Below are 26,393 nucleotides of genomic sequence, written 5' to 3'. Positions count from 1 at the left end.
TTTTATTTTTTTGTTTTTTTGCCCTGCTTACAACCAGGAGCGACTAAAATGGATCAAGCCTCTATGTTTGGCTCTAGAGATTAGACATTATTGGGAAGCAGCAAGGAAATGCAAAATGAATCCCTGACCTTTGGTGTTGTATGATGTGACCAAATTCATCTACGGAGCTTGGTTTAAAACATTAAAGCAACTTAAGCACTGACTAGCAAACTGTACCCTTGCCCTTTGTATATGCACTAATTCTGCACTGGTCACTTTCTCAATTGATTAACGTTCATCAGTTGCTAACTTGTTTTTTAAGCCTGGGGATTTTTGAAAATAAATTTAATATGAATGTTTTTATTGTAAGTTCTATCTTTTTTATGCTTGTAATGTGTTTCTTTTAATACCTCTTGCATGTTGCAAATGAATTTAATAACTTAAACAGACAAATTAATAAATAGAATGGGGAGTCAAATAGATTGTCATTCAATTCAGAATAAGGAATAGACTGTTTTCTGTATGACTTGAAAGATCCACCTTGTAAGTCCTTCAAGGCCATCCTTACTATAAATCACATTTGTGACCCGACTTGAAAGTGATGCAGACAGTGGCAGCTGTAGTATCAGGTTTACACAATAAATATATAGTCCCAGAATATACTCCAGCATGTTTGTTGTGATGCAGGTGGTGCAGAGAAAGTCCCAAATCCGTTCCCGCCTTCTAGGTCTGGATAAACATCGGCAAGAGAGTACCCATCATGGCCTCAACTTCAATTAGAGTAGCAAAATCTTTAATCATGCTGGGAAGGTATGTGGGCTAATGAGGTCAAATCCTGCACAGTTCCTAGACCTTTTTCTGGAGGACAAACCTGCAGAGGCCAAACAGATTCTGCATGATTGCTTCTTCTGGAATATTTATTTAATAAATCTTTTTATTGATGACAGCAAAGTTACGGTACAGACATCACATAGTTCATGCCATTGATTTACAATAATTCTGGTTTGGGACATATCAAGTTCAAATGCTTGTTTCAGTTAATTAAAACCATAACAATATAAATTCTAAAAACAGAAAACGACAATAAAAAGTTTTTTTTTGTGTACATTCCTTTAGATCTTAAAAATCTTTTGTTAGCAGTTATTAATACTCAAGTATATGTTAAAAATATCCGTTAAACAATTAGTTGATCGATTAATAATATTCAAATGTTTACAGAGTACGTAATTAACAGTTAGTAGATCAGACGCATTAGTTGGCCCATAATCCGCTGTACTAAGGAGAATACTTTTTGAAAGTTCTTGACATGCTTTCCAGTGTTTTCAGTATGCATTGTTCACTCTCAAAGACCAGTCAGTCTTGTTCAGTATTATCGGGCAGTAGCTCAAGATTCAATATTTAGGGCTTGCTCATGTTCGGTAAGGAACTTTATTAGTTGACAGTTCAGTATAGTGTCTGTTGGATCCAAGCCAGGTATGATTGCAGATCTACACGTCCTTATTCTTCTGATGTTCATAGCGTTTTTTAGTAAAGTGACTTATGCGTTTAACAATTTCAGACGTGCAGACTAGATGAATAAAATCCTCTTTACTGCTTCCACATAGTCTGCACTCTTTCGGCCCTTTATGGACCCATGATGGCTGATCCGTGATGGATGGCAGTTTGCCTAAACGCAGGGCCATTAGTTGTGACTTTTGATAGGCCGAGAATGTGATATCTAGATATGGTGCTGGGGTGAGTGTCTTATAGTTGGTGATTACCATCCAGGCATGTTTTCTCTTACTGAAGATGTTTTTGTCTACTAGCAAAGAGTGAAATTTTGCTGATTTATTTATCGATTGTTTGAAGGATGAGTAGGACAGGCTAGTTTTCCAAAGCTCACCTGCGCATGTTGCTGATAAAGCTTTTTTTAAGTATTGGTTGTAGGGAGACTTTTTATCCTTCTCTAATTCCTCCCACAGAGCCTTATTCAGTTCTGATTCTGCTGCATTTTGCTTCAGTCTGTGCCATTGATTGATGGTTGCGTACATTCTCCTCAGCGTTTCGTTAGTTACCCCAAACTCTAGTCTCACCTGCGCTGGGTACGCAGACTGATGGATTTGAAAGACCCTTTTGTATGTTGAGACTTGTAATTTATTTAACAGGTCAGCGTCTTTCCCATGTAATGCCGTACTGCCGTATGACAACCTCGGTAACATTTTAGCTGATATTACTGCTAATAAGGGTTTGAATGATGGCCCCTTCAATTTGTTTGCTAAGGACCTGAAGGCAAATGATAGAGCATTTGTCCACTGAACCATATGTGCTTTTTGTTCCCGATGGTTGTGCCTGCTGTCGATGTAAAAGCCCAGATATTTGTAATTAGAGACTGCCTCTAACGTTTTGCCCTCTAGTTGAAAATGCTGTTTAGCCGTCCGGTGTCTAGTGATCAGCATTGTTTTACTTATTGCAGCGTTTATCTCCAACTTGTTATCGCCTATGTATTCCAGCATTACTGCGAGCGACCTACATAGGCCGATCTTAGTTAAGCTCATCAAGACCACGTTGTCCGCATATGATAGGTGGGATAGTGACAGAGTACCCTATTTGGGTGAATGGGAATTGATCTTGTTGAGCTTTTGTGCCAGGTCTGCTATAAAGAGATTACATTCTCTCCCTCATTTCTAGCTTTTCTATCCTTTCCTCCTGCACCTACTCTATCTAAATTCTAGCCAGCAAGGTGTTAACCGCATAAACAGTAAAGTACTAACGTTCTGTGCCAATCGTGGTTAAACATGCAACAGCATTTGTGACTGTATACACTTTATAAAAATAAATAATACCAAAAAAAAGATGGTTTGAGACATATGATTTACTCTTGATGATTGGTACGTAAATTGGTTGTAATGTCTCTGTGATCTAGTACTCTGACGTACCAGGACTTATTCTGGAATATTCGATTCAGCCATGAGTGCCATCACAACTGGTTTCAGACAGCTGTAATATTCAGGGACACTGCGCAGACTGGGCTGGCTCTGATGCACATCTTTGAGGGTGGGAGACCAAAGCAGGATTCTACATAGCTGTCGACTATGAACGGTTATTTGTCAAGCATGAGGATGAGGCATTAAAAAACATAATAGCTGACACAGAGACAGCACGTTTAAGCTGGGAGTATTGTAGCAAAGACTTCAGCAGCCCTTTCTGGGGTTCAGAGGAAGGGACAGTTGTAGTAATGAAGTCCACGCAGGTAGGATGTAGATTTATTGAAGTAAGTTACAAGTAGAAGAGTTCCGGTGTAGCAGCCCCAACAGGAGCAGCCTGCCTGCCGCTCAGCCCATTCTCCAACTGTCACACTTCACCTCACAATCACCCAACATTCCTATCCACATCATCACTCCAACATTCCATGCAGCACATTCACAAGGACAGGATACTACATAGCCCCCTTTTTCACATAACAGAAGTATAAATGAGAGAGAAACAAATGCAGCTGAATAGATGCAATGAAGTGAACAAAAAGGAGTGAGCGGAAAGATAGGTGGAAGTAAATGAAGAGAAAGCAATATATATATATACACAGATAGGTATAAGCCATCCTCCACTTCTATCAATTTCAACTGAATATAATAAAATTATGTGGCATGAGAAACAAAATATTAGCAGATTGACGAAAGTGCACTAATGACTACCACAAACATACCCACTGGCCAGACAGGCATGCAAGGAGGCAAGACATAGCACGACACAAACAAAACACTAGTCTTACACCGAGACACACAAATAAATATAGGAACAATCTCCTCCTATAAATAGAAGAAAGAGAATCACACTACAGTGAGGGAAAGACTATGGACAAGGGATGACTAACAACCAAATATAGTCCAGATTCCAAGGATGAAAAGAAGATAAGACATCACGAGGAGAACTGAACAAGAAGAACAAGTTACTTACCTTCCGTAACGCTTTTTCTGGTGGATACAGTATCTGCCTGTGGATTCCTCACCTTGTGAATATCCCCTGCGCCAGCATTCCACAGAACTTTTTTCCCCCTGCACTCTAAGCCGACGTGGACGACGTCATAATGCATCGGCTCCGCTCGCGACTCCGTATGACGTCACCGGAGCCATAAGAGAGCCACGTCGGCGTGATGACGTCAGTTCCACCCATTTTTTCCATGCCTCCGAGGCGCACAGGTGGACCAACGACCGACTCAAAGTATACAGTATACCAACACATATACATAGTATACAAAGGAAAGGAATTCTAAATAAACAAGCATTTCCTACAAATGAACAAGAAAGTATAACAACATTTCAAACAAGACCTCTTTCACGGTATACAAGGGTGGACAACGGGGAGGCGGGTGGGCCAGTGAGGAATCCACAGGCAGATACTGTATCCACCAGAAAAAGCGTTACCGAAGGTAAGTAACTTGTTCTTCTGATGGATACATCTGCCAGTGGATTCCTCACCTTGTGAATAGATTCCCACAGCAGTCCCCACTCCCGGAGGAGGGTGTCCACCTTCCTATACCAGAAAGTCCTGCAAGACAGAGCGCGCGAAGTGGCCCTCCCTCCTCATCTCCGAGTCCAAGCAATAATGCTTTGCGAAAGTATGGAGGGAGGCCCAAGTCGCGGCTTTACAAATATCTCCCACAGGAACTCCCCGGGCCAAAGCAGATGTAGACGACTTTGCTCTAGTCGAATGAGCTCTAATACCCTCAGGAGGAGTCTTACCAGCCAGGGCGTAGCAGATCTTGATGGCAAGGATAATCCATCTCGACAAATTGCGCATGTGCACCGCTCTTCCTTTTGAATGACCAACATAGCCAACGAAGAGTTGATCATCCAGACGAAAGTCCTTCGTTCTGTCCAGATAAAAGACCTCTTTGGATCCAGGCGATGGAGTCTTTCCTCCTCTTTGGAGGGATGAGGAGGTGGATAAAAAACAGGGAGAGTAATAGACTGCCCCAAATGAAACGGAGTAACAACTTTTGGCAGGAAAGCAGCCCTGGTCCTGAGAACCATCCTTTAAGCATGTAATGTAAGAAAAGGAGGTTTGGAACTTAGAGCTTGAAGCTCACTCACCCTCCTTGCCGAGGTTATGGCTACAAGAAAGACCACCTTAAAGGACAACAGCCTCAAAGGACAGCTATGAAGAGGCTCAAATGGGGACCCCATCAGAAAAGTTAAAACAAGATTAAGGTCCCACTGTGGCATTACAAATGGAGTGGGAGGAAACATGTTTGTAAGGCCCTTGATAAACCTCAGTACAACCAGAGATTTAAATAGTGACGGTTGATCAGGAAGGCATAGAAAAGCCGATAGGGCCGAAAGATAGCCCTTGACCGTGGCCACAGCACAGCCCTGCTGAGCCAAAGAAAGAGCAAACTGGAACACATTAGAAAGATGGGCTTTTAAAGGGTCAATGGACCCCTCTCCACACCATTTTTCAAATTTAGACCACCTGTAGGAGTAAATGGACTTGGTGGAGTGTCGCCTGGCCGATAAAATAACATCCACCACATCAGGTGGGAGAGAGAAGGAACTCAGGTTGCCCCGCTCAATCTCCAGGCATGAAGGTGTAAGCTCTGGAGGTGGGGGTGTAGAACCTGCCCCTCCGACTGCGAGAGGAGGTCTGCCCTCAGAGGGAGATGGAGCGGAGGGCACGAGGAGAGGTGGAGAAGATCTGTATACCACAACCTTCTTGGCCAGTCCGGGGCGATCAATATAACTTGGGCCCAGTCTTGGCAAATCTTCCTCAGAACCCAAGGAATCAAGGGTATAGGAGGAAACGCGTAAAGGAGTCGTGAGCCCCAACTCAACTGAAAAGCGCCCCCCAACGCCCCCTGCATCGGAAACTGGAGACTGCAGAATGACGGGCAGTGCGCGTTCTCGCAGGTGGCAAACAGGTCCACCCGAGGTGTCCCCCCACGTCCGAAAGACGTGACGAACCACCTCCGGATGGAGCCTCCACTCGTGATCGGCGGAGAACTGCCGACTGAGACTGTCTGCACGTACGTTCAACACCCCGGCCAGATGATTTGCCATCAGATAAATCCGATGGTCCTGAACCCAGGACCATAGACGTAAGGCCTCTCTGCATAGACAAAGAGACCCTACTCCTCCCTGCTTGTTGACATACCACATCGCGGTAGTGTTGTCTGTCAGGACTTGAATCGACTGACCACGAAGGGAAGGGAGGAAGGCCTTGAGCGCCAAACGAATCGCCCGCAATTCCAGAAGGTTGATGTGAAGCAACCTTTCCTCTGGAGACCAAAGACCCTTGATCTCCAGATCCCCCAGATGAGCGCCCCACCCTAGGGTGGAGGCATCCGTTATCACTGTGGCCACTGATGGAGGCAGATGGAAGGGCTTTCCTTGCGACAGATTGCCCTCCACGCTCCACCAAGATAGATCCGCTGCAGCTTCTCTGGAGATCTTGATCGACTCCCTGAGATCCCCGTTGTGCTGCGGAGGCACCACTGGTGCGCCCTCATGTGCCAGCGTGCATGGTTGACCAACAGAATGCAGGAAGCGAACAGACCGAGCAGGCGAAGGACCTTCAGAACTGGAACAACCGCTCCATTGTGGAATACAGGGAACATCTCCTGAATGTCGAGAATTCTTTGAGGAGGAGGAAATGCTCGACACACAGTAGTGTCCAGTACCGCCCCTATAAACAGGTTGCGTTGAGAGGGCACTAGGTGAGATTTGGGCACATTGATCGAAAAACCCAAGTCGAATAACAGCTGAGATGTTACCTGCAGATGATGCTGCACCATCTCTGAGGACTCTGCCTTCAGAAGCCAGTCATCCAGGTACGGGAAAACTGGAATCCCCGACCTCCTGAAATGAGCAGCTATCACTGCCATCACCTTTGTGAAGACTCGAGGTGCGGTAGTAAGACCAAACGGGAGGACCGCAAACTGGTAATGTTGCGACCCAACCGTAAAACGGAGATACTTCCTGTGCGACTTCAGGATTGGGACATGGAAGTACGCGTCCTGCAAGTCGAGCGACACCATCCAGTCTCCTTGCTGCAACGCTTGAAGAACCTGCGCAAGGGTCAGCATCTTGAATTTCTCCTGTGTCCGGTAAAAATTCAAGATTCTGAGGTCCAGGATTGGACGCAATCTGCCGTCCTTTTTGGGAATCAAGAAATACCGGGAGTAGCATCCCTGACCCCTTTCCTGCTCCGGAACCACCTCTATCGCCCCTTTTTTAAACAAAGCCAGAACCTCCTTCTGTAGAAGAAGCAGATGGTCCTCTGAGCAGTAACCTTGGCAAGGAGGGTAAGGGGAGGAAACTCCAGAAAGGGAAGGGCGTACCCAGTCTCCACGAGGTTCAAAACCCAAAGGTCTGATGTAACAGATTTCCAACCCCGCAGAAAGTGGGACACCCGACCCCCCACAGGTCTTACATGATCCGGGATGGGGGATCTAGGGCTGCTTCCCTGAAGCCTCATTGGGAGCAGAGGAGGAGGAAGAAGAAGAGGGGCTGCGTCCAGAACCTCTCCGACCCCTTTGTCTCCCTCTATAGGACCTATAGAGGGCATTCTGCTGCTGCTGCTGCTGATTTAGCAGTTTCCCTACTGTCCTTAAATCTTTGAAGGGCGGAGTCGGCTTTTTCTCCAAATAATTTGTCCATCAAACGGCAAGTCCACCAATGTGGCCTGAACATCCGTGGAGAAACCAGACGAATGGAGCCATGCCTGCCTTCTTGTGGCTATAGACGAGCCCATTATTCTCGCCACTGAATCTGCTGTATCAAGCCCCGATTGGATAACTTGTCTAGCAGCAGCTTGAGTATCTGCGACCACCTCCATGAAGGACGCCTTATCATTATCTGGCAGCTTAGGGGCTAAAGACTTCATTGAGTCCATTAAGGCATGCACATAACGACCCAGCAAGCACTTGGCATTGGTAGACTTTAACGCCATACTTCCTGAAGAAAAAGTCTTCTTAGCCGCCTGGTCAACCTTTTTGGACTCCCTATCTGCAGGAGACTGAGGGAACGCCACTGAAGCATGCTTTGAGCAGGACGCCTGCACAACCAGGCTCTCTGGAGACTGGTGAGTAGAAAGAAAATCCGGATCTCCAGGTGCCACCCTGTATCTTCTCGCCACCTGCCTGGAAACTGCCGGAGAAGAAAATGGTTTTCGCCAAACCTCCAAAACAGGCTCCAAAATGGCCTCATTAAAAGGCAGCAAAGGCTCAGATGTTGAAGTGGGTGAATGCAACACCTCTGTCAATAGATTAGACTTATATTCCGCAGAGGGTAGCTGCAAGTCCAACAGTTCTGCTGCCTTTTTAATAACCATATGGTAAGGCGCCAATTCCTGTGGTGGAGAGGATCTAGACGAAGTATGCTCCCACTCAGGGGTCGTATCCAGGCCACTAGCCTCTTGTATCCCCTCAAACTCATCAGATGATGTGTCCACTTCACCTTCCTCTACCTCCACTCTATACCTTCCTTCTTCCAATACCCTTTGAGCCTCCCTTCTTGATCGAATCCGTGGAGCCGGCGTCGTCGACATCGTACGCGGCGCCGGTGGAGCCAGAGGAGATGGAGTCGGCGGCACCAAAGACGGAGACGGCGGCGCCGGACGCGGCGCCGAGGGAGTCGGCAACGGCGTCGAGGAAGGCTCCGAAGCAGGATGATCCAGCCGAAGTCGCGATGGATCCCCAGATGGAGCCGGAAACTGCCACGAAGGCTCCATCGGCAGAAAGGGCATAAAGGGGGCCTGAGCGTAATGCTGCGGCACCCCTAACGTATATGCCATAGGACCCACGGGACCAGTCGGTGCACCGGATGGGAAGGCAGCCCGATTAAAGATTCCATACATGGCATTTAAAAAATGCGAAGAATCAGTACCTGGAGCCGGGAACTGTGGATAAGGTACCGAACCTGTATCCTTCTTCGGAGTACCTGGCAGCGGCGCCGCAGTGTCCTCTACTGTAGCCGTAGAATCCTCAGGCCCCGGAGAAGGCTCTTTCCTTTGTTCCTGCTCACCATCAGAAACAGGCGACTCCACTGGAACCGGAGATGATGCCGGTGACGGGGCCGGTGACTGCGCCGGTGACTGCGCTGGAGTCCGCTTCGGCGAAGGAGATCCTCCCGGAGACTTAGAAGGAGAAGGAGACAAGTCCTTACTTCGACGTCGTCGAGGCGAAGCCGATCTCGACCTCCTGTTCTTTGAAGACCGGCGTGGCGAAGAATGTTTCCTTTTTTTATGATGTTTCTTCGACTTCGATGACCTCGAAGTCGACGACTTCGACCTCTCCTTCTTTCTTCCTCTCTTCTCCTTTCCGATCTTGGCCATAAAAAGCTTAGCCTTCCTCTCCTTCAATGCCTTCGGATTCATCCTCCTACAGCATACACAATCTTCAACATCGTGGTCCGAAGAAAGGCACCACAAGCAATCCTCATGGGGGGTCCGTCATCGACATGTGGCCCCCACATTCCCTACAGGGCTTAAAGCCCAACTTCCTCGTCGAAGACATTACAGATTTTACCAACAGTAACACCTAACAACTACAAAGTAGCAGGAGAGTACTGGAAAAACCGTTGCGCATCGAGGGCGCGGAAAAAAGGGAACTGACGTCATCAGGCCGATGTGGCTCTCTTATGGCTCCGGTGACGTCATACGGAGTCGCGAGCGGAGCCGATGCATTATGACGTCGTCCACATCGGCGTAGAGTGCTGGGGGAAAAAAGTTCCGTGGAATACTGGCGCAGGGGATATTCACAAGGTGAGGAATCCACTGGCAGATGTATCCATCAGAAAGAAATCAGAGAAGATGAGTAGAAAGTACAAGAAGTGTCACTCATCCTCCCCCATTTTCATATTGGTAAAGTAATACAATATTAGCATAACGTTGCGAGTAAAAGAACAGCAAAGTCAAGGTGTAGACTCAAAATAAACTGTACCCCAACAAGGGATTACTAATGTAAAAGTTAGTGGCAAGAATAGTGTAAGATGGGAATGACACCCAAAGAGACAACCCTCGTGTGAGGATAACCACTAGCAGAGATGGGACTAACACCCCATAAGACACACCCTGCGTAAGGGTAATAATATACAACTAGTACCTGTAGATGGGACTAACACCCATGACCTACCCCCTGACATAAGGGTGGTTAGCTAATGTAAATGGGACTGACACCCCTGACTTACCACGTGACATGGGGGAGGGAAGAAAATGTTAATGGTATTGACACCCATTTCCTACCCCCAGGCATAGGTGTGAAAATCTAAAGTAAATAGAACTGACACCCAATATCTACCCCCTAACATAAGGGTGATTAGCTAAAGTAAATGGGACTTAGACCCATAAGCAGGTACCCTGTGTGAGGGTTATGGAACATAAAACCCAAGTGTAAGGATTAAAATAGCAGTAAGACTAATGTCCTGTGTGGAAGTGGCGTAAAGACAAAGTAGTAGCTAACACTAGATGCTACAGTGATGGATAAGTAACATTGAAGGACGCCTCAGCCAAGGACTGCTATACAAACAACACTCCAGGTATGTTGAGCTAAGATATGGAGTAATTCCTCCAAGGTGTTAAGATTCTTGTAAACATGAAGCAAATAACATAAATATATTGCCTACAATGTCAAGTAAAGTGACTTTACAACAGCACAGAATGTAATAGATCATTGAGCATGGGGATGAGCTCATCCTTTTCACAACGGAACACACAGCTCAAGGAATAAAGTCGAAATACACCTGAAAAACGCATCAACGTCCTCACTACAAATAAAACAGGAAGTCTGTTACTTTGCAGCCCATTGTATGCTGTTGTGTGGAGTTGCGACCAAGTCCCATGAAGCCGTGCACCCATGTGCACGGCCAGGCCAGAGAAGTGTCACACGCCATAGAACACAAAGTGTCTTCCAATCTTGCCGGTTGAGGTGTGCGTGTTATAGCAACAAAAAGACACAGGAGTCGGAGACAAGAAGTTCGCCAAAGGCGAGTCGCCTACCACATGCGTCAGTTGCTTTGTACACTCCCCTTTACCAGACAGCAAGCGGCAAAGACGCGACTGCCTCTCGTCGGCACCGTTGTGTTGTACACTCCCCTTCACCGCTTAGCAAGCGGCAAAGACGCGACCGTGCCTCTCGTCAGCACCGATCATTAGCACCTTACAACCCCATCCAAACCAGACCTCATAAAAGGAAAATCCAAAAATGCCGACACGCACGATGCGCTGTGCCGGGTGGCTCCCGGCACGTACTTGTTGGAAAGCGTCCTAGAGCAGCTCGGGAAGCTGCCTAGCAACTGCGATGACGCTGAAGGTTTCATGCGACGAAGAATGAAGAGGCGTGTCGTCACAGAAGGTCCTCGTCCACGAGACAATTTGCGCGGCTTCGAAAATTAGGTAAGAAGCTTGCGCACTAACTGCCATGAAAACGATAATAACGGCACTTGAAATGGTAAAACGTTGACATCGATGAGGAGATTCAGTTATTGAAAAAGAGGTGGAACCAGTAGAATGAAATGCACAAAAAGCTTACGCCTACTTGAGCACAGCCATGTAGGTCTGATGTGGCCCCTTAGATTTCCTCTTTGTACGACAGAGTTTACCAGAAAACACCACGATCCACCACTTGTGATGTAACTCAAAATCACATTTTGGCTCTGTGCAGCTACACGTCTCCCAAACACTGAAGCACTGCAGTGGCAGGTTGTAGCCAGCAACAAACACTCTGTAGTAGACAGAATTGATCAGCTATGTGTCACTTGGTGTGGAAGATTGTGGGAAGAGACCATTATTCCCATCCTTGTTGACTGGATTCTTTTCCCAAGCTCCGTTATGTTTTTGCATGTCCTCAGGGTCAACAGAATTTACAAGCTGTAAGTTGGTAGGCTTAGTGACAGAATCACTGCTTGTAAAATTCAAAGTTCCAAGTAAGTAATCCAGATGAGCACAGCGCGCCTGGGCTAGGTCTCTCAGATGGTGATGACACTGGTGGTCTGAGAGACGTAGTGCTTCATCTTCACAGGTTTCTTGTGGACATCTTTAGTTGTATGTGAAGTACCCCGTGCTTTCTCATGGACATCTTTACTGTTCTGTGTAAAACTCCTTTGTTTCTTGTGAGCGTTATTTCTTTTCAGTGGATACCTCCTCTTGGTAATGTATGTTGCTTTGCCAGCATCTGTAGGCTCAGCAGATTGTTGCATCTTCAGGTCCTCTTTTGTTTGCCAGGTCCCTGAAATCCAGTTGTAGCACATAGGCAGTAACCAACTCGTCGCCAAAATAATGTAGTAATGAAGTCCACGCAGATAGGATGTAGATTAAGTAGATTTATTGAAGTAAGTTACATGTAGAAGAGTTCCAGTGTAGCAGCCCCACCAGGAGCAGCCTTCCGGCTGCTCAGCCCATTCTCCAACTGTCACACTTCACCTCACAGGCACTCAACATTCCAATCTGCATCATCACTCCAACATTCCATGCAGCAAACAGCCCATTCACACTGGCTGAGCAGGCAGAGAGATAATGGCAGGACATTCACAAGAACAGGATACTACAACAGTCTTCGTACCACCGGTATCAAATATATTGTTACAAGCCATACCTGTTATAACAGTCCGTCTCAGTAGCAACACCTGCCTCAACCTATATGGAACGGCCTCCATGATGCATACGTGGTAAGCAGACCAAAACAGAAAAGACAAATTCTGTGCAGGCACTGGCTACACAACACCCTCAAATGACTACAAAGGGCTCCGATGGGTCCACAACCCAGAAAGGTGTGGACACACATCAGGCTTCATTCAGACGCTTCCTCTCACGCCTCCAAGCAGGACGAAGCACCATCATCTGCAGCGGTTTCTAGGTGAAATCCTCTCCAAGTAGCATAAAGGAGCATTAGAACTAATGTCAAAATCTTAGGAAAATAGAGGCTTCTGTTAACGGTCAGTATGAAAAAACATGCAACTCTCTCCCTTTCCATATATGTGTATGTATATATGTATGTATGTATGTGTGTATAGATATACACACATATATATATATATATATATATATATATCTCTCTCTCAAAGGTTAAGGAATGCTTAGTTAGGCTCAGACTTAACTCGTACAAAACCTATGAAATTCAGCAGTTATAGTTACCTAAGCTAACAATAACTTACAACCCCGCAATGCACTGTGTGTGACCTCACTTATTACATCACTCATGACTTCGGGGTTGAGTTGGCCACTAGGGAAAGGTGGAGATCAGAGAGGTGGACATCAGAGGCCCTGGTGTCTGGCAGAGTCCTGACTCCATATCAACCTTCTGGAGTTGAGAGGCATCTACTTGACATTGAAAGCCTTCCTTCTAACCATCAGGTTGAGGCTGATACAGGTGTTTACGGAAAACACCACCACCATGGGGTATTGCAACAAAAACTGGTGATAGTGGTCATGGACCCTGTGTTGGGCTGAGGCATTATGTTTCTGGGAAAGCCAGACCATCAAGGAATTTTCCGGAAAGTAAACCACCTAGCAGGATCTTTTAATGCCAGGGTGGACTAGCTCAGCTGTGGACGCTTTAGCGGATCATGAGTGGCAGTTGTACCCGGAGATGGGGCAAGGTCTCCTCCATGAATGGGGAATACCTTGGCTCGACCTATCCTCCACTGCTGAGAACGCGCAATGTTAGCACTTCTGCATGTAGGAATTTCCAAGATGTCTCTATTCTGAGATTCCTGTATGCCTTACCACCGATATCTCTCCTGCCCGAGTTCTGGAAAATATGAGACTGCCTGGTTCCAAGCCATTCTAGTGGAACAGAATCGGCAATGGAGAGTATGGTATCCAAAGCTCCTGCACATGAGCATCTGTCCTCTGCATATGCTGATCCTCAGGAAGGATCTGCTGTCTAGCAACATGACCGGGTCCTGCACTTACCCCTTCACAATTTCCACCTCCATGCTTTGAGATTGAGCAGCAATAGCTAAACACCTTCAAACTTCTTCCAAATGTGGTTGATGTAATTTTAGCAGCTAGGCGTCCCTCTACTAAGACAATATACTCCTGTCGTTGAGACAAATGTCTGGTTTGGTATGGCACACAGCAGATTGACCCATTCCAGGATATGCTATATGATGCTTTGTTGTTTGTTGTGTCTCTCACCCAGTAAAGCATTTGCTCTGGGCACAGTCAAAAGGTATCTTTTAGTTTTTTTTGTGGTTGCCAAATCAGTCCTCACTAAAGAAATCATCTGATGTGATGCATTTTTAGAAAAGTCTCCAACATGTTTCCTACCTCTCCCATTGTCTGTGGTACTATAACTTGGTACTCATATTTTTGATGTTTACTCCCTTTGTGCCACTTCACATCTATCCTTTGGGAGTTCACACATTCAAGTTAGTGATCCTCATCGCCATAACATTGGCAGGGTGTGTAGGTAAGCTCTTTGCCAACCGGTCGTACGCCACCTTCTTCACAGACAAACTGGTTCTATAGTCGTTAGCATCCTTATTGCCGAAAGTTATGATGCCTTTCCTCGTTTGACAAAATATCACCTTATTGGGGTCCTTTACTCCACGTCACCACTCTCTAGAGAAGGAGAGACTCCGATGCTTGGACCCCCACAGAGCACTGAGCTTTTACATCGATCGTACCTGAGAACATCCGGTGGACGATTAGCTTTTTGTGGATTTCACTGGAGCTGAAAAAGGCAAAGGATAAGGTCCACATTGGCCAAACATTAGCCTCCAGCAGAACAGCAAGCTTATTCCACCTGGGCCAAAGCTGCTACCACTGCATTGGCATGCGAAGTTCCTGTCCTGGACATCTGCCAGGCAGTTATGTGGGCGTCACTTTTTAAACTCATGAGCACCACTGTCTGGACAGTCAGATTCACCAAGAGAGGCAGTTTGCCTGCTAGGTCTTGCAGGACTTTTGGGTTTGAGTCAATTCACAGTCTTGTCTCCAAATAGGCACTGCTTTGGTAAATATTCAAAATATGAGTAATCTGTGGCTAGAAGCCTCTATCAGAAGAAAAGGTTACTTAACTTCGGTAACGCTCGTTCTGGTAGAGGCTCTCTCTAACCACAAACTCCTCTCCTCATCGACCTTCCCAACTTCCTCATTCTTTGAATTGAATTCTATTCATTAGTAAGATTCCAATTTTAGGAATCTGCACACTAGAGTTCTGCGTCTAGAGGGACGGACAGCTTTGAAAGCAACTGACGTCTGCCTCTGGAGCGGTGCCTATTTAGGCTCAGCACGTAATTTCTGGAGGGGAATGGTGTCAGAGTAGATTCCTACAGCACCAACTACCAGCACGCAGAGGTAATGTGGAAAAGTTTCCGGATCCAGCTTAACCTCTGGGGAATATTCAAAAGGTGAGTATTCTGAGGTTAGATAGTCTCTACCAGAAATACTGTTACCGAAAGTAAGTAACTTGTTACTGCATGTTTTACTGAAATGGATGAGGAAGATATTTGAGAGCCCATAAATATTGTGACCACACTTTAGATTCGTAAAGCATTACCCATAGTTTATATTACAAAATTAAATCCCTCATTTTTCATTTACTGCAGTATCCTCTCTAGGAAATGCTTTGTTTTACAGCTGTGATTCCATCAAAATGGCTTTCAAGTGTGCCACCAAGTTGTCATAAATACAGAATGTCAGTAAGCTAGTTAATTAGCCCTTTGTGGTAAAGATGCAGTTGATCACCAGGGATTACAGGCTGCTGCTGGTGTTGAAAGTACATGTTTCATTCTGCATGTCGGAATGCTTTCTAGGGCACTAACCACAATATCTATGACAAAACAAACTCCCACATCTTTTTTCATTGCTAAATGAAGTGCTTTAACTTTTACAGTTTTGCTTCCATCAAAATGGCTTCTGGTGTGTCAGTTTTGTCATTAATAATGTTGGCCCACTAGTGTTCATCAATACACTGGAGGAATCTACAGTGGAACACTAAGGGACCAACTGACAGACTGCTGCTGTTGGAAGTACATGTTTTACTCCGAATATCAGAATTTAGATATTGAGCAAAATAGTGTGAACTGCGCTCTCGTTTTAACTTCCAGAGCACCTTCCATGACCTCTGAGAACATCATGAGAAATCAGAGGTCTTTCAAATATGGTCCATCTAATCCCATCATAGGGTCAGCATTTTTAAAAGGATAATATCACATTAGAACACACCACAATGCCTGAAATTATTATGGTACCACCAACAAATTATTCATATTGTGAATACAATCTGTTGTAACCCTCGATTTGTGCTCCTTTTTGGGACCCTCAAAACCTGGCATTCACTAAATCTCAATGAGGACCATTCTGCAGAGTCCTGTAATGGGTGCCACAACTTGTCGTCCATGTTGTTGCCAGTGAATCAATGGGGAGGGGCCCTTTAGGACCCCGCATGCACATGTCCCCTGCTGTCATGGTGTGCTCACTTTGCCCCATAGATACTTTTTAATTAACTTTCAGGGCACAGAGACCATGTCCCTGAGTCCTACAATAGCTGTCACAATATATTATTCATGATGTGGCCAGTCAATCAGGATTGACTAGCACTCCTTAAAGTTGTCAATGAGATCATATCCGGACACCAACTGTCCAGAAGTCACTAACATTGTAACCCCTTCATAACTATCCCAAGCTCCTCTTTAAACACAAACTTCCCAAATAGCTGAACGGGTTTACATAAAACAATGAAAAGAGCATGGTTTCTGAGTAATGTTCTAACTTTTTGCCAAATTTAATGTAATTCCATTCAGTCGTTCTTTTCTGCATTGCTTCCCAAAATGTCCTATAGGAATTAACATAGGAAATCAATATTTGTTTTGGGATCCCCTTTTTCATGGCCCCCACTTGATGGATTACCCCGAAACTTTCCAGAAACTAGCTGATGTGGCTGAACTTTCTTTTTGGAAATTTTTATGAAGATTGGTCCTATGGTGCAAAAGTAATTAACAAAATAAAACATTTCTTCCTTTGGAAACTCTGACCTAAGTATAACTGAACTATACAACGGTGACCGCCACTAGCTATCTATCTATCCGTCTGTCTGTGATGGTAATATATGACTATGCTACATATGATATTTATGTACTTTTTTATTACATGATTCATTCATTGATTTTAGTATTCTTTAAAAAAGATTTAGAGCAACTGAGTGTCATCCATTTAGTATTCATTTTTCATGCAACAATGTGTATTATTATAAATCAAATTTCACATGCAAGCACATTATAAGGAATTTAAAAACATGCATTCTAAAATGTGTTTTTCTTTTGTACTACATTGACAAGAGCAACAGCAGGTCCAAGTGCAGCATTGTCACTGTGAAAACATTTTTAACCAGCACTGAAAGAAAAACGAAATGTTCTTTTTAGCTTTTTAGATGTGTTTAGGAATAGCAAAATACCCTGCAAATTAATTCAGCCCTGTGAATTAAGGGAAGAAATTCAGTTACCCTATTTTCTGTGCAATACGATCTCTTATATGTAAAATAAAAAGAGAGGGTTCCGAATTATAGATAGAGAGTAGGAAGGTGGATAGGAAGCAAGGTTCTACATGAACCTTGTAGAACACCAACAAAGAAAACTGGTTACCAAGAAGAATTACATCTACACTTTAAAAAATAGGTATTCAAAAGTAAATTTTGTAAAAAAAAAAAAAAAAAAAGCCGTTCTCTAAAAAAAAAAAAAAAAAAAAAAATATTATAAAATGGTAAATGCGTTTCATCTTGCAATTGAACAATTTAGGAGAACTGGTTTCTCAGTGATAGTATGAGGTGCGGCGCCGCGCCGCAGCCAGGGCGACTGACTCCGTAATCTGGGGATCACGGTTCGATTCCCAGTGCCGGCGGCAGATTAGCCCAGCACCATGTGACTCTGGGCAATAGCTTGCTTAATCTTCCCGACGGCCCCCAGCGCCTAGAGACCATTACGGGTGATTGTTTGCGATTTACAAATGTGGATATTATTATCAAATCTCTGAATTCACATACAACCTATCTAATCACTGCGCAGCTGGCCAGGTTTTTGCTAAACAAGGAAAAATCCTCTGATTCCTCAGAGATGCATGTAGTTTTTAATAGTAACCCTTGATGAATATATGACGTTACTCCGCTAACAAGCACTCCGCATACCATCACCACAAAAGTTTTACCACGCAAATTCAATCACCCCGCAATTTATGACAACGCAAACTTTTACCACGAATATACTTTTACCATGCATGCCATTACAATGCAAAGGCATGCGTGGTAAAGGTATACTCAAAGTAAAAAGTTTGAGAGTACCCTGCAAAAAACACTAACCTACACAAACACTACCCTACACTACACCAACACCACAACACTACCCTAAACCCTAAAACACTACCCTACACTACACAAACACTACCCTAAAATACTACCCTACACTACACAAACACTACCCTAAACCACTACCCTACACTAACACTAGCCTACACTACACAAACACTACCCTAAAACACTACCCTATAACACTACCCTACACAAACACTACCCTACACTACACCAACACCACACCAATACCACAACACTACCCTAAAACACTACCCTACACTACACAAACACTACCCTACACTACCACTACCCTAAACCACTACCCTACACTACACAAACACTAGCCTACATTACACAAACACTGTCCTACACTACACAAACACTACCCTAAACCTTAAAACACTACCCTATAACACTACCCTACCCTACACTACACAAACACTACCCTAAACCCTAAAACACTACCCTACACTACACAAACACTACCCTACACCAACACCACAACACTACCCTACACTACACATACACTACCCAACACTACACTAACACTACCCTAAACCACTACCCTAAACCACTACCCTACACTACACAAACACTGCCCTAATCCCTTAAAAATTAACGCCCACTCCAGGCCCATTCCCCCTTACCTCTCTCTCCTCGTGGTTTCTTTCTCCTTCTGCTTCCTGAATCACGTTGTCTTTCTGTGGGGGGCGGTGCACGTAGATGTGAGGAAACGGAAAAGCCTGTTTCCTCACAACGACGTGGATCGTCCCAAATTCTTTTTTTCTTTTTTTTTTTACAACGAATGTGCATTTACCATACATACCTTTACAACGATTTTCGTTGTAAAGGCATTTTGTGATAAATGCACATGCAGTGTAAAAAAATGTGGAGTAATGTTATGTGGGGTAGGTGCACTATGCGGAGAAAAGGTATGCGGGGTCAAATTCCGCGTTGTAAAAAATTTGTTGTAAACGATATTTACCACCCTGGATACCATCAAAGTGAAAGTGTTTCCCTCAGAGGATTTAATTTGTTGATTGCACAAAAGTTCTGCCCTATGTAATGGCTTGAAAAGGACTCTTTCAACTAGATACACGTTTTAAATTCTCATGAATATTTTTGTTTAAACATAGCTATATAATACACATAGCCAGTAACTATTGTTATTTGATGAAACTATTATACTTGTATGAGGAACCACCTTTATACAGTTATTTAGGGTGATATGCTTATAATTAACAAAATATTGGTTAGACGTCCTATGGGTCTGCGGACGCAAAGGAGTCCATGGTCTAGAGATTAATAACCAGGGGTCTAGGTGGTAAATGCACCTGCGTGCAAGGGGTTGTAGGCCTTGTTTGTGGTCTGAAACCTGTCTGGGTTGATTGAGTTAACGCTCAGAAATGTTTATAATAATTAGCAAGCATTAAACTCAGGTTTTTAGAATCAATCTTTTTTATTAAGTGATACACCTGCAAAATACACAGCTCGACTGCCGACATCAGTTGGCCGGCAGAGCGAAACAAAATATGCCATACACAGCATAAGGATGGAACACAGGCCAGGCCTGTCAGGCATTTGCTCGTGTATCACAGTTTTAGAAGAAGAGTCCAAAATAAAACATATAAACCCCCTCCCCTCCCTCTGCGCATCAGCCTCTACCCGTCACCCCAAAGCCCTGAGAGTCGACAGTCTTGATAAAAGTGAAATCAAACCTCCCCAGTGTCCCCTGCCGGTTCCAAAGGGATAAGCTGAAGAATTTGCAAATATTTAGGGCACAAAACTTCCCGCACCTCCTTGGACAGGAGCCGCAAAAAGGGGCCCCAAAGCTTCACATAGTCCGAACCCCTCCCATCGATTCTGAGTGATAGACATTCCATCACCAGCAGATGCCAGAGCCTCTGGATCCAGTCCCTCGGATCTGGCGCAGCCGTAGAGCCCCACTGCGCCAACAGAACCTGCCACGCCGCAAACAGCGCCAACGCCAGTTGTCTACCCCGCATCGTGCGCAGGGGAAAGCACTTGGGATGAGGGAGACCTAACAGCGTGTGCACAGGTTTCCGCAGCAGCTTAATCTGAAACGCCCCGTCAAGGTCTTCCAAGATTGCTGCCCAGTACCGCACCAACTTTGGGCATCACCACAGCAAGTGAACGAGGGTGCCATATTCCCCACACCCCCGCCAACAAAGACCAGGTTTAGTAGGGTCCCAAGACTGAATGCGTGCCGGAGTATAGTACCAGTATGCCGCCACCTTATAGGCAGATTCTTCCCCCGCCGTGTCGGACGCTGTATGGTGGGCGCGATAGAAAACTTGCTCCCACTCCTTGCTCGTTAACGGACGCCCCAGCTCAGTCTCCCAGCAAACCTGCACCTTCGACCGTTGCTGCGTAGGATACGCCATTATCGGTGCATACAGTTCCGAAATGAGCTTCCGATCATCCTTCTTGTAAAACAACCAGTGCTCAAAAGCGGTTAAGGAACGGGACATCAAGGCGAAGTTGGAGGGGAGGGTCACCCAATGTGCTAGCTGTGCGTGGTGATAGGCGTCAGTGGACGGCAGGGCAAAATAGTCTTTGCGCAGTTGGGCGAAAGGGATCACTCCATCCAGCTCCAACAGGGAGCCCACTCTCTTACAGCCTTCCTCACGCCAGCGATGGAAAACAGGGGATGCGCATCCCAGCGGAAAGTCGGGGTTGTCCACGATAGGCGTCATAGGGGAGGGGAACGTGGTCCACCCCCGGGAGCTCACTAACTGGTCCCACACCTTAAGAGTCAGAGAAGTCACCGGGGATGAATAGAGACCCCATGCCCTATGCTTCTGCGGAAGCCAAAGCTCACGCCAGATATTACAACCCGCGACTGTCTGATCCATAAAGAGCCAATGTTTGCTGGATGAAGGCCGGTTCCATTCCGTGATATATCGGAGGCAAGAGGCCTGATAATACGCCCTCAAAAGCGGAAAACCCAACCCTCTGGCAGCCTTCGGCGAAGAAACAAGCGATAAGGCGAGCCTTGGCCTCTTATTGTGCCATAAAAACGTATCAAGCAGGTCTTGCAACTTGCGGATGGTACCTGGAGGCGGCTGCGCGGGGAGCATCTGAAACAAGTTAAGGACCCTCGGCAACACCGTCATCTTTACCGCCGCAAGCCACCCATACCAGGCCAGGCCAAGGCGAGACCAATCAGATAATGATTTAGCGGTTTGCTCCACCAAAAGTTTATAATTAAGGTGGGCCGTTTTGACAACGGAGGAAGTCAAGCGAATCCCCAGGTAGGAGATGTCAGAGTGCACCCACTGGAAGGCAAAGTCCCGCTGCAAATCACCGACTTCCTCTTCAGGGATAGAAAGGTTAAGCACCAGCGATTTTTAAAAATTGACTTTAAATCCTGCAACTGATCCAAAGTCGTAGAGCTCTCGCATCAAATACCGCAAGAAGGTGCGCGGATGGGTAAGCGAGAATAACATCGTCCGCGTAGAGACTAATTTTATGAATGTCGGTGCCAAACTGATGGCCCTCGACATCCGGATTCGACCGTATGCTCTGAGCAAAGGGCTCCATATAGAGCGTGAATAACAGTGGAGACAGGGGGCACGCCTGCCTCATCCCCCTAGTGATGGGAAAGAGGGAAGACCGGCACCCGTTCACCCTCACCGATGCCTTAGGGGCTGCATAGAGACAGTGTACCCAGCGAAGGAAGTGCTGCTTGAAGCCAAAAGCACGCAGGACCGCGAACATAAAGTCCCAATCCACCCGATCAAAGGCCTTCTCTGCGTCAATGGAAAGGAGACAAGCTTGGGTCCGAGACCGATGGACCAAGTCAATAAGATGGAGAAGACGCTTGCCGTTGTCCCCTCCCTGGCGCGTAGGAATAAACCCTGACTGATCCGGGTCTATGATGCCATCCATCAGCGGACTGAGACGAGCCGCCAGAATGCCCGCGAACAATTTGGCGTCGATATTTAAGAGGGAAATTGGCCTATACGAGCCACAGTCCCTCGGATCCTTACCAGGTTTAAGGATGACCGTAATCGCAGCTTCCGACATAGTGGGGGTCACCTCCCCTGTCTCCAGAAAAGAGTTAAAAAGACGCGCTAAAAGCGGAGCCAGCTCAGCACAGAATGTCTTAAAAAACAAAGCAGACAAACCGTCGGGGCCAGGCGATTTGGCGACCTTAAGGCGAGCTATCGCTGATATGACTTCCTCAATACGAATGGCGGACTCCAACGCATCAGCCGAGGTTGCAGACAACGGCATGATACGGCAGGAGGCAAGGTAGGCCTCTCGTTCCGCCGGACCGGTCGACTCTCTAGTATACAAGCGCTGATAAAACTGTCGGAAAGAATCCACAATAAGGGCGTCAGTGGTCTGTTCCACCGCTCGAGCGTCCCGAATGGACTGGATCGCTGTGCGCTGCGCGCTCGCCCGGAGCCTATGGGCTAGTAAACGCCCCCCCTTATCCCCGCTAAGGTAAAATTTATGTCGCAGACGCAACAGCGCATACTCGGCCCTGTCGAGGTCCAGTTGTTTCAGCATGCGCTGCTTCGCTTCAAGCTCTCTCCACACCCTAGGCGCTCCGGTGCGCTTATGGATGGACTCCAGGGCCCCACCTCCCGCTCCAGCTCTGTGCGCTTATCCCTGCATAGACGCGGAAACGCAGCCGCCAGCGCAATGAACTCACTCTGGACTACCAGCTTGAGGGCCTCCCAAACCGCCGCCAAAGACGTATTGCCCTGATCATTAACCGCCAAATAAGCAATGATTGTGTCTCGTATACGAGTAACCGTGGAGTCTGAACTGAGCAAAGAATCGCGCATGCGCCATCCAAATGAAGAGGGACGGACAGCAGGAGAGTTGAGTTGCACAGAAATGAGGGCATGGTCGGACAGGGAGCGGGGAGTGATAAACGCATCCGTCAGGCATGGCAAAAGGAAAGTAGAGGCAAAGAAATGGTCAAGGCGGGCATAAGTTTGATGCGCTGCCGAGTAGAAAGTATAATCGCACTCGGTAAGGTGCTGCATGTGCCAGACGTCATGCAGACCGCCATCACTCAACCACCGTCTGCCTCCCGGCGAGAGAGCACCTGCCTGATGTGACCGCTGCCCTGACCTATCCAGACCCGCATCCATCACCACATTCAGGTCCCCTCCCACTAACATCAGGGAATCGGGCGAGGCCAACACCTCCGAGAAGGCCACCTTTAGGAAAGACTCCTGATGCTCATTTGGGGTGTACATTGAACCTACAGTGAAGCACATGTCCCCCCATTGCACGCGAAGCGCCAGGCGTCTACCCTTCAACTCAGCAACCTGGGCGAGAATCTTACAATGAGCATGCGCACTAAAAAGAACTGCCACCCCATGCTTCTAAGCCATGCCGGAAGACCACACTTGCAGAGGGAACCGCCGATCCCTCAACCGCTTAATATCTTTAGAGAGAAGATGAGTCTCCTGCAATAAACACACATCACCACCCGCACCCTCCAGGAGGGATAGAATAGCTGAGCGTTTAACCGGATTATTTAAGCCCCGAACATTCAGACTCACCACCTTCAGACTCCTACCCATGAAACACAAGGGAGGAACAGCCAGGTACCAAGCGCAAGAACCCAGAGCAAGTAGGCGGGCCTACCGACAATAATTCGGGACAGACAGTTCCCAACCCCAGAGAGGACTGATGCAGAGTTTAACACATTCCCAAAAACAACCCTTGCCCCCCACCCCCTCCCCTCACCCCGACCCCATAAACAAAAAACACCCCGAACATAGAAAAGACACTGCAAAACACAGAACCCAAAGGCCCCGAGAAAGGACAACAGTCTGTCATGTAGAACAAATGATGTGGGGAACGTGGCATCCAGGAGGATGACACCTCTGCACGAAGGGCACCAGTTATCCAACCCCCACAGGGCAGTTGACAACAAGAACCCCCAACCAAGGACCCCCCCTCCTTCCGGCGCCGCAAGAAAAAGTCCACCTGATGCTTGCTATAGAAGGTTCATGGAGCACCGTTGCTGTCCGTCACCTGCGCCACTGAAGTAACCGCCGCCTCCTGTTACAGAAGACTAGTGGACACGTCGGGCCCTGAGGGCCGGGGGGAGCGGCCCACCCGCTGCCAGCCATCCGAGCGTCTACGCCGCTGCAAGGGCGCGCCAGCTACCCCAGCCGGGGAGGAGGGCCGCTCCAATCCCAGAGCCTCATAAACTGCAGTCAATGAGCCAAGCTGATGGAGTTTGCCCTGGTGCTTAAAGATCAGACGAAATGGATGACCCCACGAGTAAGGAATGTTATTCTCACGCAGGTGAGCAGTGATGGGCTTGAACTCCCTGCGTTTCACCAGAGTAGAGGCAGCTAAGTCTTGGAAGAGGGCCGGCTGGTGGCCGCGGAACTGTACCGGGTTAAGATCACAGGCCTTGAGCAGAATTTGCTCTTTAAGCTGAAAATCGTGCACGCAAACCAATATCTCCGGTGGTGGCCCCCTTGGCAAGCCAACTCGGTGCACGCGATCCATCCGAATGTCCCGCTCCGTCACCTCCCCGAGAATCTGCCGGAAAAGCTGAAGAACATAGTCTCGGAGATCGCCCCCCTCACCCTTCCATGGCACTGCACGAAATCTAATGTTATTCCGTCGGGATCGGTTTTTGAGGTCCTCGATGTGGGCCTGCAAGTCAAGGTTTTGCTCCCTGAGACAGAGGATATCCTGCTGAAGCTGATGCATATCGTCTTCACGCCCTAAGTCATGCTCTTCCACAGTGGCGATGCGGTCCCCAAGAGTGTCCACGTCGCGCCGCACTTCACGAAGGTCAAAAGAGAGCTGGGAGCGGAGTTCTAGAATGTCCTCCTTAATGGCAGAGAAGAGGTCGAGCATAAAGGCCTTAGTGGCCGGCTGGTCGCTGTCTTCAGACGATTGCGAAGGGGGAGCCAACTGGGAGGAGGACTGCCCCGCGGACCGCTGCAGAGTGTCTTTCAGGGTCTTATCCCGCCGAGCTTTAGTGGAGGACATTACAGCAACCCGGGCCCTCCACCAAGCAACCAAAGCAGCAAGGCCCCCGAGGCCGAAGGATCAGGGCTGCGCACCAACACCATCCAGGCCCGACTCCAGAACACCGGTGGGTAACCAGCCCCTTCGCCGACCGCCGATGCGCGGCCCGAGCGCCGCCACCACTCAAGCAGCCAGTGCCCCTCAACCGTAAGGCAGCGTGCGGCACAGCGGCAGCAGAGGGCCCCAATCCTCCAGACCCAGCAGACCTCACCACCGGCCCTCCACTGAAGAACACTGGTCAAGGAGAACCGCCCGCCAGACTGCGGGCCGAAAAGTGGGCCCTTGAGCCAAAGCCACCGGCCCCCCGCGCCCTCAGCCAGACCCTCTAACACCCAGGTAATGGCAGGGAACACTCAAGCAGTCCCAGCGCTCCGCCACACAAGGTCACTGCCAGCACACAGGGCCACGTAGAGCACCGCTACCAGTGGCAGGTCACAGGGGCCCAAGCCAGGTCCCCGGCGCACCCCAGCAGCTCCGATTCCACCGTTCGCCGAAATGCGGACCGATCAGGCCTCACCACCGGCCCCCCACTGAAGAGCACTGGTCAGGGATCACCGCCTGCCGGACTGTGGGCCGAAAGGCGGGCCCAGGAGCCAAAGCCACCGGCCCCCCCGCACCCTCAGCCAGGCCCTCTGACACCCAGGTAATGGCAGGGAACTCTCAAGCAGCCCCAACGCTCCGCCACACAATGTCACTGCCAGCACATGGGCCACGTGGAGCACTGCTACCAGTGGCAGGCCACAGGGCCCCAGCCAGGTCCCCCGCGCACCCCAGCAGCGCCGATCCCACCGTCTGCCGAAATGCAGACCGAGCAGCACCCCCCAGCATCCAGCACTCACCAGGGGCGTATTGAAGCGATGAGGGCGAAAGGGGCGCGAAGCCCCGCCGGGGAATCTTCATCTTGAGCACCGCCCAACAGCAGGCCCGCCTCGCGTCCCGCGCCAACTCCAGCAGTTGCAGGGGGCCCTCTCCAGGCAACACCGCCAACGTCCATAGGCCCAGCGGCGCCACAAGAGAAATCCAAGGGGCCGCCGGGGCGCAGCAATGCCGGGACCGGAGGGCCCCACCGGATCCACCAAGCAGTGCCTCACCGCCAGGGAGCGGATCCAGAAGG

The sequence above is a fragment of the Triturus cristatus genome, chromosome 7 (genome assembly GCF_964204655.1).
Source record: "Triturus cristatus chromosome 7, aTriCri1.1, whole genome shotgun sequence".
Taxonomy (NCBI): Eukaryota; Metazoa; Chordata; class Amphibia; order Caudata; family Salamandridae; genus Triturus; species Triturus cristatus.
Note: the sequence above shows the minus strand (reverse complement) of the source record.